Below are 18,876 nucleotides of genomic sequence, written 5' to 3' on the forward strand. Positions count from 1 at the left end.
TTGCCCTCATTCGGAAGTATCCTAGATCCGATGCTGGACATCCCTGCCCCCCCCCCCCCCCACATACACACACACATTACCTACTCCTCCATGATGACCACCCCTTCCCTATCATCCTCTGTAAAGTCAACCATTTTGCTGTCCAGCTCTCCAAAGACTTTTCCATACCACATGACCCTCACTTTGATTACTCCCTCTTCCCCTATGTCGTGACCACTCCGATAGCACTGTCCACCACTTGCACCCAACGTCCACTACTTGGATGAGTTACTGCCCTGAGAATTGAACACTCCTATCAGACCACATGTCATTGCCATTCTGGGCTCCTTTCCAAGCTTCAGACCTATGTCCTTCCTCTCTCATCATCCTTACTAAGTCACAATTCATAATACCTATTCCTGAGCCTTCTACCCCACCACAGGTGTGCCCCAGGGCTCTGTCCTTTCTCCTCTCCTATATCTTCTGTACTCCGCTGGCATGCCCAAACCATCCCCACCAGTTTATCTTCTTCAATATGCTGAGGACACTGCCTTCCTTGCTCTCTGTCCTACCCTTCAACAGTCTCAGTGCTCCCTCCAAACCAACCTAAACCAGTCACTGCTTGGTGAAACCAGTGACTCATTTCAATCAATCCTTTCAAAACCGAGGCAATCATTATAGGACATACCACCCACTTCTTCTGGCTCCATAATTTCCACTTCACCATCTATGACCGCCCTAACCAACTTACCCCACCTTGAAATATCTGTGTCTCACCCGACTCCCCATCTCCTTATCATCCAACGAAAAGCCCACAGTAGACTCCACCTTTAGTACTCCTGACCAGCTGGACCTGGGGATTGCACCTTTCTACCAGCCTTCATACCTACAAACCCTGGTCCGTTCCATCCTTTGATACACCAGTGTTGCCTGGATTTCCATTGCTCCAAAATTCTATAAAGCATTCAAAATCCTTGAACGCCACGCACTCCACCTCGTTATTCTGTATCCTGTCCCCCACGAGGATCTTCTATCTTCTACGAACTCATACTCTTCCCATATCTCCCCCTGTTCCTCGAACATGTCCGAATCCCCTACACCGACCACCACCTCGCTCTCAGTCTCCTCCTGACGTCTCCCTTCCTCTCCACTCCCCACATGCTGCCACACCTCTACCTGTGTGTTCCACCTTCTGTCCATCTCCACACCCTCCACCTTCTCTCCCAAAGAAACTTACATCATCTCTCTGTTCTGGACAATGTGCTTCGTCCTGACATTTACACTTCCTTCCACCTCTGGCCATTGTTTTACCCTCCTCTCCTCCCTAGTGCTCTCTCTCATTCCCCACCCCATCCTCTGTTTCCTCCCTCCTACCCCCCTGTCCTTTGCCCCTCCTTCCTCGGCTGCTCTCTCCCCACCCTCTCCACCTCCAGCCCCTTGCTGTACTACCAGCTTCCCCCATCCGTCCTTGTAACCCCCCCCCCCCTTTCTTCACCGACCCGCGCCTTTCTTTACTATCTCCCTCCTCACTGATCTCTCCTCTCTTGGCAGCTCCTTCCAATTTTAATCCAGTTACTTTAACATGTAATGCTGCTCGCCGTGTATGTAACATAAGTGCATCGTGTGTCGAGTGTCGTCGTCCCGTGTGGTTTACATTACTGTAAACACCATTTTTAATTGTGCTCTTCGTGCCACCAGTGTTTGTGCTACGTCTTCATCGAGGGTCATTTTAATTATAGGTGTAATTTTTGTAAACGTGCCTTGTGAAACTACCCCCTTTTCTTGTAAATTTTAATTTCCGTTGTTCCCCTTCTCATATGTAAATATCTTCTATCCCCATTTTTTAAGTATTCCCACATGGGACTGGGCTATGAAATAACAATAAAGGAGACAAAATCTAAATAGCATAACACAGTACACAAATGGTTTTTTATGGTGATAACAATGGCTGTGCAACACTGGGTGTAAGATATGCTACGTCTTCATCGCTGTTGGTATCATCTTGGTCTGGAGTCAAATATTTCTGGATATGAATCAAATTACAAGCAGGGTATCTCATTATGATTGTTGTCGTGAGAAGCGCAAAATCTTTTCAACTGTCCATTTCTATAACATAAGAAAAATTTATGTTAATTTGTAGAGCAAAAAAAAAAAAAGTACATACGACTGATAATATCGTAACATACAATGCACATTATGTGTCTGAATAATACACTATGACTCCTTACCCATATATCACGTATGTAGCCCTACTAATTTTCTTACATAACAGCTCTAAATTAAGTTCAAGAAAAGAAAACATTGTTTACGTTAGTACTGTTTATAAAGAGCTATAAAACACCGAGAAAATAAAAAAGTCTGTAGGCCTAGTATTGCCATTATATTTGCGTTTTCATGCCTTTATAATGTCATTTCCTGTAACGATGGCAGTCAGTAACACACAGAACTTTGTTCCAGTTATAGCTCCAGAAAACCGCCACCAGCAGCAGATGTCACACATTTATAAAATGGGAAACTTGAAGAATAAGCTACTAGTGGTTTGGATACACATTTGGCAAATTTCACCTTTCACTTAAAATGTTGTACAGTTACAGTCCTTAAGAGTATACTGGCAAATGGTAACTCAAAGCTCTTTGTTCCTGTTACAGCTCCAGAAGTCAGTCAGCATCAGCAGCAGCAGCAGCAGACGTCACACAGCCATAATGCGAGAAGCTTGAAGAATAATGTGGCAGTGGTTTGGATACATACGACATATTTCACCTTCAGTTTAAAATTGAAGTTTGTTTATATTGGCAGGTGGTAACTCGGAGCTCTTTGTTCCAGTTATGGCTACGATAGTCTTCCAGCGGCAGCAAATGTTACACAGTCCTATAGAAGCAAACTTGAAGTATAAGGTAATAGTGTTTTGCATACAATAGCAAACTTGACATTTCATCAGATTGCAATCCAGTTAAGTACCTGAGATGTCAAAAATACTTGTGGGTTATTGGTAGCCTGTTAAGGCATGTAGCAGCTTAAAGTTTGTAAGTACAGTAGCGTTTTGTTTTCCGCTTTACTTAAAAATTGTTAGCTGTAGCACCCATTCTGACATTCAATTATTTTGAATTTCAAGTTTCTTAAAATGATACTGACATCAGTTTCATGTGTGTTAGCACTAATCCGTATATTATTGTTAATATATGCTGCTATTTTCCTCAGATGTCAACTGAAATTGTTTTATTGTAATGATAACAACACTTCAGCCTTTGCAAACTTGCAGTATAGGTTACCTGCTGAGAAATATTTACTGGAAGAAATGTTTTTTTGAATAGGACAAAAAGGAATACCACTGAAAATGCCGTGAATTGGTGAAACATCTTGTGCTCAATAATAAATTTCATTTGCAAAACATGGAAGTTTTCCTATCTTTGTGGTGGAACACAACAAATTCTCATAATTTTGCTAGTTTGTATTCCAGAAAGGGTGCCAGAAATGGAAGAGTATAATTTTTATTAAATCGGGCATTAAATGTAAGTAAGGTTGGAGTACAGAAAGGGTGCACCTGGCCTTCCCCACTGTAGCCTGATGTGCTCCAATGTGCATTTGTACTGATGTGCAGGTGGTTATAACACTGGTATCAAACTGCACAGTACCCACTTACTAATGTGACCTACCCTTGCATGATCTACTGCAGACAGCAAGAAATCCGCTACTGCTCTTACTACGTGTCCAACAGTTGTGGAGGATTTTTTTCCCTTGGTGCTTGCCGTGACATGTTTTGCCCTCTGCCATTAAAATCTCAATTCTTGTTACATTTGTCACCCATTTTCTATCTCCTGATGGACCTGTATTGATTAAAAAACTAACCAATGCAGAGGTGATTGTAGTACTTTTGTTATGGTTGCCATGCTAGTGGCTGTGTGGAGGGGCTCCACTCTTTAAAAAATACAATTACCTTGTGGGACATGGAATTATTTATTATTAGAGGCTTTCATGGACATTTTGTTTACTGAAAAAGTCAGTCATTATCTGAGGTATTTAAATGTTAACTTCAAATCTAAAACTGCATCAAAAGATAAATTTCAGTAAGTCTTTAACAAGTTTCAGTATCTTGCTTCACATGCTGGACCCTCCAACTATAAAAAACAGTGTTTTGCAGAGAACAGCTATTCAGATGTTAACATCCCAGAATTTGTGTAAAAGATATCCCTTACATTGTTAGTTTCATTGTGGTCACACTCTACAGTGTAGTGTTATCAGCATACATATAGAAGGTTGAAGAACATATTAAATTAATTGCTAGAGACATGCCTTAAGTGAATATGTTTACTACTAATGTGAGTCAGCTAAGTAGTTGCTGCAAGTTTTTATGTTGTTTCTAAAGTGTCTTTAGACAGGGATATTTCTGCTGTTTGTTTCCTGTTCTTCTGTTTCAGATACTTACTCATGTATGCAGCAACTGCTGAAGCAGCCTCTGGCAGTTTATTGAAGTTCCGTGAACAAAGTGTTGTGTGGTCTGTTTGTGTAAAGTGATAAAGAAAAATGTTAAAGTGTAATTGCATATGTAATTGTGCATATATTTAATCATTATTTTTGCTAGTTGTAAAACCTATTTTCATGTAAATCAGAGAACATTGTATAATAGGTAACAACCGAATGAGGCAGTGTAGCTATTAACAGCACTGACCTCATATTCGGGAGGATGGGGTTCGCTGTGTCTGGCCGTCCTGATTTGGGTTTTCCGTGGTTTTCCTGGATCACTAAGGCAAATGCCAGGATGGTTCCTTCATCGAGGCCACGGCTGACCACCTGTCCTGCCCTTAAAGAGATCCTTTAAACATTCTGTGTATACCCATATTTTGAATTATTCATGTTTGTTGTATTGCTGTGACAACTGCTGTATTATGTTGAGATATTCTTGGATGAAATAAAAAAGTTTATATATTTGTATTTGTGGTCACACGTTAAATTACTGAGAAAATTGCAGAGTGGTTATAGCACCGAATTTCCATTCAGGTGCATTGGGATCCTTTGCCTGTTTGAACATCCTGATTTACATTTTATGTGGGTTCCCTAAATTCCTTTAGGCAAATACTTTTGTTGGTTCCACTGAATAGGCCATGGCAGAGTAACTGCCATTTCCAGTCTGAGTTTCTGCTCAGTCTGTGACATGTTAACTATTTATTCATTCTCTTTATAATACTGTAATATGTTTTAAGTGTTCCGTATCATTGTGGAAAAGTCAGAATAAAATTGATCATCTCACATGTACATACATTTGTGTTGGTTACCATTTTTTATTTTAACTTATCTTCCTTTTGTTCCCTGTACTCCTAAGTAATTTGTTGAAAACCCATGAGCTCAAAGACGAGCACTTACTACCATTTTAGGATATATTTTACGTACAAATATGGTAATGTCTCATGTGGCATGGTAATGTGTCTTTGTTGAGCTGATATTACTGTCTCATGAACATAGGTGTCTTACATAGAACATACAGAAATTAAACAGCTGTGCAGTAATCTTGTAAGAATATATTTTGTTAATTTTGGGGCAGGATAGGAAACTCATCTCAGGTGATACATGTATCACATCTCCTACCTTCTCAAGAAATGTCTCAAAATTTGTGGCACTACTGTGAACACAAACACTTGCTGTCTCATACATAGTATGGAAAGCTATGAAGTGTAGTAGTGTGTATGCAACATGTTAATACTTTCTAGGGATTTTACACTTACTGAAATGCCTTGAGTATTGGAGGTGATCTAAAAATGGAACATAGTTGAGTATCTTCTCCAAGTATACCCCATCACTAATGCTTGGTAGCATCATGATGAAAAAGTGCCAGTGCTGTATCAGGTCAACTTGAATACAAAGAAACTTATGTAATTTGGTGAGACTTAGCTTTGTGGCATTAGCGAAAGAAAAATGAGTTTCCTCAATTTGTACACATCCATTGCAAATAGGCGTTTTTTTTTTTTTCATTTAATTAGTTTTTGGCCATTGACTTTGAAACATTTTATACATAGTTTGGAGCATATCACTTTTATGCAGGAACATTGTCCAGTGTACACTTCAAACATATGTATTGCAATTGAAGCACTTCACGGAGGTAAATTTGGCATGAATACAATATGCTTACAACAATAATCACATCAGATACTTTGTCAGTGTATTTAAATAAAAGTATAGATTTACTTACATTTGGGCCTATTAGCACTTGTGCATACTACATGAACGTTTTTGAATAAAATATGCTTTTTTGTTTTCAAAGAGCTCAAGTCAGTTCATTTTCTGTTATGTTAAGCAACACTGAAAAACTCTGTTAGGTGCACTCACTGCTATGTTGAGGTTGTCATATGCAAGACTTAGCCCTTCATTTTGAGTGCTCATCTTGTCTTGTTCATGAATTAGTCCTACCTAATCAGACAGTTAACTGTCATGATATTAAACTGCAAAAAGATCAAAGCAGGCAGCTGGCATTGACAGATGAAGTGTTTCGAAAGGATACATATTATTGCCTCGTGTGAGACAGAAAAAAAGCAAAACGTGGAATCCACAGGTAAAGCATTCCCCAGGAAAGGAAATTTTGTCCAAAGTAAGTGATTTTAGATCTTTATGTAGATTGCTGTTCTTATTCCTACTATTGCCTGGTACAGACTCACAAAGGTGTAGCCTTTGCCGACAGTTTAATAGGTACTGTAAGTTCTTTAGTTAGTAAAAATAGCTTCATAATGCAATTAAATATAGGTGGTGTGTTGGGAGAAATGATGAACAAACTATATGACTTAGAAATACTCTTAGGGTAAATAAACTCTGTAAAAGTCATATGTTTGAATGAACATTGGCTTAAATGGGACAATGTCAAGCTACTAAATTCACTCTCAGGATACAAGTTAGCATCGAGTTTTTGCAGAAAATAGGGGCCTGGGAGATCATGTATATTAGTTGAACAGACACAAAACTTTGAATCCAAAACAACTTTTGATGGTTTAAATTAGGAACAGGTATTTGAAAGCTGTTGCATTGAGCTGTCTGAATACGGTTTACTAATCACAAGCACATATCATATCCCTGAATATTGGGCTACTAGGGTATTTCTAGAGAAATTTGAAACTCTGCTAAGTAGGTTGCAGGTAGGGAAACCATATAAAAAAGATTGTAATTTGTTCTGATTTTAATATAGATATGAGAGACGAAAACAGATTTGTTACCACTCTGAAGGATTTGTTGGCTACAAATGGCTTAACACTAAATTTCACTGAGTAGACCAGGGTAATAGCCACTTCTGCCACAAGCATTGATAATATAGTGAGCAGCACTTTTTATGTCATTGCCATACATAGACAAAACATATACGCCCATAGTATAATTGGTCAGAAATTTCAGCCAGCCAAATATAAAAACATTTATCTTGAAATTAAAGGAAACCCACTGGACCTTCAGCAACCAGTGTCCAGTAAAGAATAAATACAGCACTTTCATATCTGAATTCAAGAACATTTTCAACAAATTCTTTCCCCTCGTATTAACACATGATAAATACAATAAAAGTACGACATGGATTACAGAAGGTATCAGGATCTCTAGTATTAGAAAGAGGGAAATGCATAAGGAAGTGAAAACCAACCATGATGCTGAGTTTATTAGATACAAAATCAAATACAAAAAATATTTGATCGGGTAGTTAAACAAGCAAAATAAACAGCAAACAGTTAATATATAGCTAATGTCTCAAATAAATCAAAAGCAGTATGGCAGGTTGTCAAGAAAGGAACAGGTACTGAAGAAACCAAACATTTTAGTTACAAACTAGAAACTGGTGGGAATACTGTTACTAACGCTCGGCACATCTGTGAAGAATTTAATGAGTACATCATAACCACAAACAAAATTCATAGCTTCTTGTTTCCACAAATAAGACCTGATGCAGTACTGCAGGAATCAAGAGAGTTTAAATTTACTGCAGTATCGTGTCAGGAAGTAGCTAATATCATACAATCCCTAAAAAATCTTAAATTTTGTGGCTGGGATGAAATTCCAACAAATATCATAAAGGCAGGAAGTGATAGCATTGCACCTCAACTCAGTAAAATAATAAACCAATCATTTGATTGGGGCTGCTTTCCAGATGACTCAACTGCTGTAGTCTGCTGCAAAAACAGTGAAGAATTAGTATGGACCACGAAACAAACTCTACAGGAACTTGAACAATGGATAAAAAATAATGCTATGAAATTAAATCTTGAAAAAACCCAAATCATGCACTTGAGGACCAAACAAACTACTGAATGTGTTTCACAAATAGAATATTCGGGTAAAGAACTGACCACAGTTGATTCTGTAAAATTTCTTGGGATAGCTTTAAATAAAAACTTGCAATGGAACGCCCATGTGGACAGTTTTCGGAAGAGATTAAATAGTTTAGTTTATGCAATGAGGGTAATACACAAAGTAACGGATTTAACGGTGAAGAAATTTGTATACCACGCATATTTCATAACAGTTATAAGATATGGAATAATTTTTTGGGGTGCTGAAAAGACAAACCTCCTTCAAATCTTCTAAAAAAATCGAGGCAATGACAGCAACTAATAGTAGACATTCATGCAAACCACTATTTGAAAGCCTGGACTTCATGACAATCCCTTCCATTTCCATATATGAAATACTTCTCTTTGAACATAAAAACTCACATCTGTCTGAAGGAAATAAATTCACACATGCCTATGAAACTAGACATAAATTGAAATACATGCTACCTTGTCACAGACTCACACTATATGAAAATACTCCATATTACATGGCTCTGAAGATCAGAAATAAGATAAGGTCAATATTTGGGGAATCCACATTGGAGACCATTGGCAATACCTAAAAAGCAAATGTTGTTATAGTCTAGAAGACTTTCTAAATGAATAAAAAGCAAATGTTATAGTTTAGAAGAATTTGTAAATAGGAATAGGGAGTAAGTATACAAGTACAAATGGTATACTTTTGAAGCCATGTAGATACAGAGTATACACGTTCACTGTATATTCATGTTTATATATAGAATTATAGTTTGAATGGCGGTTTGTGTTCCGTTCAGTACATCCATACTTCATATAGGTGTGTGAAGTCTATGGTAATGATTCGATGAGTTACGAAAAGATTTAAATTATAATGTTGTATTTTTATTATAATAAGCAATGAATGTATTACATATTTCCTGTAGCATATATAATACTGTAACAACTTAGGTTAAAGACTGACAAGTCATCAATGTTATAAATCGAATGACTGTATAAAAATATGTTATGTGACAATACAGTATTTTATCTTCGATATCGTATCTGTGGACATTTATGGTCCTTTGTCTAAATCTAAAAATGGATTTTGTTGTGTGTTTTTGGTGGCTGATATATTTTCAAAGTTCATAAAGCCGTTTCCTCTTAAGAAAGCTATCAGTAAGCAAATCATTTCTACGTTTAAAAACATGTTTTCTTCACTTGGGTATTCCTAAAAAAATTTTATCTGATAATAGTTCACATTTTACATCACAAGCTTGGAAAGATTTTGTTGATCACACGAAAGTAAGCCATATTCTAACTTCAGTGTACCATCCATTGGGTAATCTTGCAGAAAGATATACCAGAGAAATTGGTGGACAGTTTAGAACATGTTGTTGTAAGAATCATACCAGTTGCATAAATTATGACAGTGATTTGGGGGATATTATGAAGAGATTACAACATTCTTCAACAGGTTTTTCACAATTTTAAATCATGTTTAATAGTAGACCAGCCTTACTTTATTTCTGAGAATGTTGAGTTTCCTCCATATAAAATTCTGTTCATTGTTACAATCAGTATGTAATAGCTCTGTATTTAAAGTTAAATTTTTTTTAGAAACATTTGAAATTATGAAATATTTGGCTCAGTTAAAATTTCTATTGTTAATTACGCAATTTAGTACTGTTTATTGTGTTTATTTCATGATTCATTTATACATTAATATAAATTCATTTGCCAAGAAAATTTATAAACCATTTGGAGTATTGTTATTACCGCAGAGTGAGGAGGCAGTAGTGGGCATGCCTCTAATGTGATTGCACGTGTTTCTGCATTTTGGAGGAACAATGTAATTTCAGCTTTGTTAATGTTAAAATTCAAGACAGTGTGATATAGTAAAATGTGAAGCAAATAAACCCCAAAAAGAAACAAAATTCTGTGCAGGCATTTTTCAAAATTAGTTACATCAATTGGAACCATGAGAACCTAAAATGTGAAAATTTCTGCTTCAAGAATCAGAACCCTAGACATGAAGAACTGGAGAAAACTGTGTGAGAAAAAAAGATAAGTAAAAAGTTTAGTGTAAATCTTACTCGTCTAGAAATATCTGAAATGGCTTTAATATCGACGATAGTAATGACTCCGTAGATGACGACATTCCTCCAGAAGAAGCCAACAGGGAATGTCAAGAAGCAAATAAGGCATGTTTTGTTGGTTTATCTGGATACTGATTCCATTACCGTTACGTGGAATGACATTAACTTTCATTACACCTGCATTGAATTACTTTCCAAACGTTCAAGATGCCTGGTTTCAACAGGACGGAGTGACATCACACACTGCAAGGCAATCAATGGCATATGGGCGAGAATTGTTTGGCAACCTTGTGATCTTATGATTTGGTAACATTCTCTGGCCACCTAGATGGCCAGATTTACCGATTTGTGATTTTTTTTCTTTTGTGGCTACCTCAAGAACAACGTCTATACAACTTGACCAAGAGTTAAAACAGAGTATATCCCAGCTGTGATATTGCAGAGGTCATTGAGTAATTTCAACAGCAGATTTCACGAACGTATTCGTACGGAATGACACGATCTAAAGGACATTATTTCTAAAAAAATATAAATGCCATCTGTGTTTCGTAAATGGCAAAGTTGTAAGCTTTCAACTACTATGAATGCAATTCCTTTCATTCATCACTTCTTGTTTTATTGGAATATGGAAATGTTCCCATTTTTCTGTGTCACCCTGTACATTCTGCGCAAAAGTAATCACAGAATTTGCCGCAATAAATCTAAAATGGGGTGGCAGAGAAAATACAGCAACTGTCGGTGTCTATAGGCCACCTGGGGCATGTATGGATACATTTTTCTAGAATCTCTCTGACTTGCTGATATACACAGACAGTACATTTTTTGTATTAAATGGCCATATATATACTATAATAGAAGGGGATATAAATACAGACTTATTAACTAATGATGCCAGCACCAAAAAGCTACACCCCCTACTCGACAGTTTCAGTTTGACGAGAGTTATCCATGAGCCAACTAGAGAGATTAGCAACAGCAAAACATGTCTGGATAATACGCTACTGGCCATTAAAATAGCTACACCATGAAGATGACGTTCTACAGACGCGAAACTTAACTGACAGGATGAAGATGCTGCGATATGCAAATGAGCTTTTCAGAGCATGCACATAAGCTTGGTGCTGGTCGCGACACCTACAACGTGCTGACATTTCTCATACACAAACAGCAGTTGACCGGCACTGCCTGGTGAAACATTGTCATGATGCCTCGTTTAAGAAGAGAAATGCGTACCATCACGTTTCCGACTTTGTAGCCTATCGCGATTGCAGTTTATCATATCGCTACATTGCTGCTCACTTTGGTTGAGATCCAATGACTGTTAGCAGAATATGGAATCGGTGGGTTCGGGAGGGTAATACGGAATGCCGTGCTGGATTCCAAACGCTTCGTATCACTAGCAGTCGGGATGACAGGCATCTTATCCACATGGCTGTAACGGATCATGCAGCCACGTCTCGATTCCTGAATCAATAGATGGGGAAGTTTGCAAGACAACAACCATCTGCATGAACAGTTTGACGACGTCTGCAGCAGCACGGGCTATCAGCTCGGAGACCGTGGCTGCGGTTACCCTTGATGCTGCATCACATACAGGAGCGCCTGTGATGGTGTACTCTATGACAAACCTGGGTGCACGAATGGCAAAACGTCATTTTTTCGGATGAATCCAGGTTCTGTTTACAGCATCATGATTGTCGCAACCATGTTTGTTGGCATCGCGGTGAACGCACATTGGAAGTGTGTAGTCGTCATCGCTATACTAGCGTATCATGTGGCGTGATGGTATGAGGTGGCATTGGTTACACGTCTCTGTCACCTCTTCTTCGGATTGACGCCACTTTTAACAGTGGACGCTACATTTCAGATGTGTTATGACCTGTGGCTCTACCCTTCATTCGATACCTGGGAAACGCTACATATCAGCAGGACAATGCGTGATCGCATGCTGCAGGTCCTGTACAGGCCTTTCTGGATACAGAAAATGTTCGACTGCTGCCCTGGCCAGCACATTCTCCAGATCTCTCACCAATTGAAAACATCTGGTCAATGGTGGCTAAGCAACTGGTTCGTTACAATATGCCAGTCACTACTCTTGATGAACTGTGGTATCGTGTTGAAGCTGCATGCACAGCTGTACCTGTAGACACCATCCAAGCTCTGTTTGACTCAATGCCCAGGCATATCAAGGCCTTTATTATGGCCAGAGGTGGTTGTTCTGGGTACTGATTTCTCAGGATCTATGCACCCAAATTGTGTGAAAATGTAATCACATGTCAGTTCTTTTGCCACTAAAAAGAAACTATATGTAAGAAAAAGAAATATGTATAATGAATACACCAATAGACTGACCTGTATGTTAGCACACATATAATGATTTTTAGAACAATAGGTTTCCCTACAAGAGCTTTGTTTCTGACTTCTACTATTGTTTTGATGCCACATGCCCCCTTGCAGCCACAAAAGTTGAACGAACTAAAAATATAAACAGAAGTATATGGAAAAATAATGATGTCATTGAAGCAAGGGAAAAATTAAAATTATTCCATAGAGCAATGTTCAATAACAGACTAAATTTCAAGCTAAAGGAGGCTTTCAAAACTTATCAAGAATTCTATAAACACTTATTGATACAGACCAAGAGTAGCGATTTATTTATTTATTTATTTATTTATTCCATGTGATCTGTTGGTACACAGTGTGTTGCAGATGTCGGAAAATGTCATTTAACATTGTTAACATGTATTAATGTAAGCCTATAGTATTCTAATGTATTATATTGCTCAATGTTTTCAATTTAGCACAAACAGCAAGATTACTTGTCTAAGTATTCATTTACAGAGTAAAAACAGTGACACAGCAAATATGACTTCACGGCTTTGCTAAATTTTATGTTGTCTTCAATGGACTTAATACTAGTGGGAAGATTGTCGAACAGTTGGAGGCCCATGTGGAAAACTCCCTTTTTACACAGTTGAGTATTTGTACGTATAACATGCAGGTTTGCGTTTTTCCTGGTGTTGTGTTCATGTATTTCATTATTTTTTACGACTCTGGGGTCAGTTGGCACTATATGTTTTCTGAAGAATTTTAGAGTCTCAAGAATGTAGAGGCAAGGCAGTGTAAGGATTTCTAACTTTCTGAAGATGGGTTTGCAGGAGTCTCTGGGTTTTCTCCCATTAATAATCCTTAATGCTCTCTTCTGGATTCTGAATGTGCTCAGAGCAGTTGGAGCATTTCCCCAGAATATTACACCATATTTTAGGTGGGCTTGTATATAAGCGTAGTATGCACTGGTTAATGTTTTCAGGCTAGTACATGTTTTCAGCACACTCAATGCATAACAGCCAGTACAAATCCTGGCATTTACCTTTCCTGTATGTGTATTCCATTTCAGGTTATCTTGAACCCACAGACCTAGGAATTTGAAAACAGTGTTGGTATCTATTGACTGGTTATTTATAGTGACAGATGGCTGAGAGGAATTTGCATTTTGTGTTGTGTGGAAATTCATGGAAGCTGTCTTTTTGGTGTTGATGGTTAATCTGTTGATTTTTGCCCAGTTGTTGAGTTGATCAGTAGCCACGTTCACAGCTTTTTGCACCGCCTCTGTATTCTCCCCTTTGAGGAGTACAGTTGTGTCATCAGCAAAAATTATTGTTTTGTGTGCATCAACATTCAGGCTCAAGTCATTAATATACAGGAGGAAAAGTAGGGGTCCCAATACTGAGCCCTGTGGAACACCTTGCTTTACAGTTTTATTACTTGATAGTATTTCGGTTATTGAGTTGCTTTGTCTATTAGTATATTTCATGCTGACTCTGCGTCCGATTGGTTAGGAATGTAGCAATCCAGTTGTTTGCAATTCCTCTGATACCGTACTGTTCTAATTTTTCCAGTAATATTTTGTGGTCAACAGTGTCAAAAGCCTTTGACAGATCCAGAAATATGCCTGTTGCGGGTTGTTTTCTATCTAACAGTTCTAAAAGCGTATTTATGCAATCATATACTGCAGTTTCTGTAGATTTGTTGCTTCTGAACCCATGTTGAGCTAAACTTAGTAAACCTTTTTTTTCAATGAAGTCCATCATTTTTTTGGACATTATTTTTTCAAAAACTTTAGAAAAGCAGGATGAGATTGAGATAGGCCTGTAGTTATTCATATCTTTATTATCACCTTTTTTGAAGACAGGAATTACTTTAGAAAGTTTCAGAGCTTCAGGGAAGATACCTGCCTGGAAAGAACAGTCACAGAGGTGAGTTAATGGTTCAGCAATTGTGTGTTCACAATTTTTGATTACAACTGCTGGGATACCATCAATTCCAGCTGAATATGAATTTTTTAACTCTCTGAGGGCTTTTGCAACATCATTTTCAGTGACTTTGGTAATGAAAATTGACTCTGCACATGTGTGATATTTTTTGTTTGCTGGTTGGTAATTTGTGTTAGGATTATTTTGGACCAGTTTTTCAGCTATGCTTGTAAAGAAATTGTTGAATGAGTTGACCACTACTTCGGGATTAGGTATAGATTCATTGTGGAGTTTGATTTCTATGTTCGTATGTGAAGCTTTCATTTCCCCTCTTTCCCTTTTTATGATATTCCACATTGCTATTACTTTATTGCTCGATTTGTCAATGTACTCATCATTCTGCATCCTTTTTGCTTGTCTTATCACTCTTCTTAGGATACATGTGTAGTTTTTATAGTATTCTGTTAGTTGTGGGGAGTCACTACTTTGTTTACATAGCATGTGGAGTATTCTTTTATGTTTGCAAGAGATTTTTATAGCTGGTGTAATCCAACTCTTGTTTCTATTATTATTTATTCTTACTGGTTTTTGCGGAAAGGCCTCTTCAAAGTGGTGGATCATTTTGTCAAGAAATATGTTGAATTTCGTGTTGACATCTTTGACTGTGTACATCTCTGTCCACTTTTCTTTACTAAGGAGGGCATTTAGCTTGTTCAAGTTCTCTTGGGTGAAAAACCTTCGTAAAGTTTTAGGTGGGGCTGGGTTTGAGGTATCTTTGCTAACATCGACCTTTAGAATGACAGCTTGGTGGTCACTGAATCCTGCATTGTATACTTCTAGAGTTGGGTTAAGTTTATTTCTATTTGCAAAAATTTGATCTAGAGCTGTCTTGGATGTAGGTGTTATTCTAGTGGGCTCGTTTACAAGGCCATGCAGATTATAAGTTTTTGCAATGTTAATCAATGTTTCCCTGTTTCTGTTGTGGGTGAGAAAGTCTATATTAAAGTCACCACATATAATCACCTCCTGTTTCCACTGACTTATTTTGGATAAAAACAAGTCCATTTTTAACAGAAAATCATTAATACTACTGGAGGGGGGACGGTAGATTGTAGCTACGATTAGATTTAGATCTGTAAGCTTTATGGGTGCACATTCAAAGATCTTATCTGTTCCTATTTCCTTTAGGGTAGGAAGTGGGCTATATTCAATGTGTTGTTTGATGAAGATGGCAACCCCACCATGTCCATCATTTGATCTGGAGTAGTGTTCACACAATTTGAAGTTGGGTAGTGAGATTAGCTTAACCACATCAGTGCAGAGCCAATGCTCTGCTAGGCATACCACTGAGATATCACTGAGTTCACTGGTCAGCAAAATGCTTAAGTCATCAGTTTTGTTGCTCAAGGATTGGACATTGTGATAATAGATTTTCAGGTCTGAGTGTGGTTTACTCAGGGGGCTCGAAGTCATATTTACTGTGTCACTGACCTTTAGTTTAAATTGTGCTGTATTCCAGGTATGCAGACTTCTGAGCAGTTGTGCTGGTTCTGTTGGTCGTCCTTGGGAGCCATCTCATCTTCCAGGTGGGCCTGAAAAGTATCCACATGCACTTCACACTGTTGAGGCATCACACTGACGTTTTGGAGGGATGTCTCGATAATGTTCACCATCCCATTTTTGATCCTTTCAGGTTCCTGACCTTTTTGAGGGGTCAGGGGGTTTGTGTTTCGTCTCTGTGACTTCTTGACCCATTTGTCTAGTGTAGTTTGCACAGTATGGCCACTATTACTCTTTTTATTTCCCATCCTGTTTGTCTTTATCCAATTGCTTATTAGCGTCTGTTTATGGTTTCTGACTTTTGGTTTCTTATTGTCACTCATAGTTGTGAAGAAGGCCAGTCTACTGCAGATAATCTCCTTGCCACATTTGTTTAGGTGTAGGCCATGTGTTGTGAAATGGTTTCTGGCTAGTCTCTCTATTTCAAAGTTCACAGCAATTCTTTTTTTGTACGCGTGTTTAGCTAAATTCAGAGCCTGAATCAGGTGGAGGTTTGCAGTATTAATTTTACTATTTAAATTTTGAACATCATATCTCCTGGGTATAGGATGGATAATGATATTCATTTTGTGACTTAGAGCGACTATTGGATCCAATGGTTCTACCACATGCTTCAACATTAGATCGAGAGGTTTGTCTATGTCGTTAGAACCCCCTATTACAATCAAAGTATCACGTGTACCGAAGCTTCTTGTCAAATATTCTGCGTTTTTTATCACTTCTTTTAGTGGGGCGCCAGGTTTTACTATGCTTTTTACCTGGTATGAGGGCCCTAGTTTGTCTTGCAGTATTTGAGCACAGTCTCTTCCATGACTGTCACTTAATATTAGTACTTTCATTTTTTCCGAGATTTTCTTGCTATGTAACGTTCTGGAATTTCTTTCGTTTTTGTCCTGCACATATATTAGTGCTTGAGAGATTATGTTCGTCTGCGGATTATTCGTACACTTTGTGGCGGATTGTTCACTTTAGGTTAATTTTTGCGTAAGATATTGTGCAAAGTTAGACTGTAAATTGACCTTGCTAGCATCTTGCACCCGGCGGTTATCAGTAGTTACACTTTTAAAATCACTTTCTGGATCCATTTCACGTAGGCGTACCCCCACATTAGCTTTGTTTTCAGTTGCAGTTTGTTTACATTCAGATTTTACAGGGCTACGATCACACGTGGCGCTAGACAACACACGATTTCTGAGCATTGCATTCTGAGCACGATTTACGCCTTGACTATTTCTCGTAGTACGTTGTCCCGTCAAACGCCAGTTTTTGTTACCGATATTTACGTTCGGTGTGCGGATAAAGAGTTCATTGTTCGTGGTTTTATTGGTTACTGCCACTTCAAGTTCATTACACTTCACTAATAGTTCATGATACTTCACCAGTAGGCTTTCAAGCTTCAGGTTGAGGTCCATTATTTCTTGTTTCAACGACGTAATTATGTGATCCTGCGTTTTTAGAGTATTGTTTACTTTGGATTCAGCTGCTTGTATGATGCACTGACGGCATGTCCACTGTTCTTCACTCTTAAAGTATTTCAGGTTAACTTTGACGCATTTTTCGTGATACCAGTAATTACAGTTAATACACAGAATACCTCGAATAACTCTTTTCGAACATATTTTGCACTTATTACGGTCGAAATTCGTTGGAACTGCGGGATCGGCAATTTGTACACTTTTACCCGGCGCCATCTTGCACTCGTCTTGTTGCAAACAAGCTTCAGGCTTCACACAGTGTTACTACTGGTGTCTTGGGAGTGAGCAACTATTTGATAACAGGCAGGGCAAAAGCTGTATAGACTTTTAATGTTGACCAGAATGGGATGGTAGTAAAAGATGAACTTCAAAATTGCTAACATATTCAATGAATATATTTCTTCAGTGGGGGAAGCTATCAATGACAAACATAATAACCTGCAGTATAATTTTAAAGGAAATGCATCAGAGCATAACATACATCTAGCCCCCACAAACTGCAAAGAAATAATTAACATAATTAGCTCTCTAAAATCTTCCCATTTCACAGGCATGACGGCCTCAGTATTAATGTATTAAAAGCGTGCAGACAAACTGTGTTTGTAGCAGTAAATGATGTAATAGAATCAGTCACCTTCACAGACAAACTAAAAATAGCCCAAGTAACACCAATCTTTAAAAAAGCAGACAAACTCAAAATTCAAAACTACAGACCCACCTCAATACTTTGTCTTTTCCAAAATAGTTGACATATACAGCAGAATTATAAGCTCTCTCCCGATGCACTACCCAATGTTTGAAAATCAAAATGGTTTCTTAATATGTAAATCAACCAGCAGAGTACCTGCTCAATTAATTGAACAAGTGACACCGAGAACAAGCAACATGTTGCTACGTTGAGAAAGCTTTCAACTGCGAGAGCGCCACAATCCTGTTAGAAAAGCATGGAATATTGAAATCAAAGGCACTTCTCATTACATAATAAAATCTTGCACGAGTTAACCCAAAAAAGTTTGTACTGCTTAAAGTTGAAAGAGATGTTCAAAAATCCAAAATAACTAATATAAAAATGGAGTGCCCAGGGCTCAGTATGGGCTCCTCTTCTGTTTTTAATTTATGTAAATGACATAAGATATTGCACTCAGAATTCCAAAATAGTTCTGTATGCAGCTTATACATCCATTGTGTGGAAAAAGGAATCATTTAATGAACTAGAGCCCTGTTGTAATAATGTGACAAATTAAATTGTACGCTACTTTAA

This window comes from Schistocerca nitens, chromosome 11 (assembly GCF_023898315.1).
Source record: "Schistocerca nitens isolate TAMUIC-IGC-003100 chromosome 11, iqSchNite1.1, whole genome shotgun sequence".
NCBI classification, from domain to species: domain Eukaryota; kingdom Metazoa; phylum Arthropoda; class Insecta; order Orthoptera; family Acrididae; genus Schistocerca; species Schistocerca nitens.